Here is a 502-nt window from a genome sequence, read left to right as displayed (position 1 = left end):
TATATATATATATATATATATATATACACATATATAAAGTATATACATATATATGTATATATATACATATATTTTTATATATGTACATTAATATGTATATTTGTACAAATATGTACATATATGTATATATTTATATATCTATATATTCTTATTACATACTGTATGTTGGTATACATATATACATATATATTTGGTATACATATATGTACATATATATTTATATATGTATATATATATATATACGTAGTGTTTGTTGATATACATATATAAATATATGTATTTAATACATTGATGTTTGTGTAACCAGGTGATAAGTTGCGTGACCTGTGCCTGAGGTCAACGTGGCCTCACTGCGTCCTGTACACGACATAAAATCAGGGAGAGTTTCAGAGGCGGCCATCTTTGTTCATCCTGGATCTCTGCACAGTGCTCCGTCTGTTAGTCCCGCACCACCGTCGCTAATCCCTGCAGCAGTAACACCCACCGGACTCACAAAGGCAAC

The sequence above is a fragment of the Cynoglossus semilaevis genome, chromosome 18 (assembly GCF_000523025.1).
Source record: "Cynoglossus semilaevis isolate Cse_v1.0 chromosome 18, Cse_v1.0, whole genome shotgun sequence".
Lineage (NCBI taxonomy): Eukaryota > Metazoa > Chordata > Actinopteri > Pleuronectiformes > Cynoglossidae > Cynoglossus > Cynoglossus semilaevis.
This window is presented reverse-complemented; position numbering follows the sequence as displayed.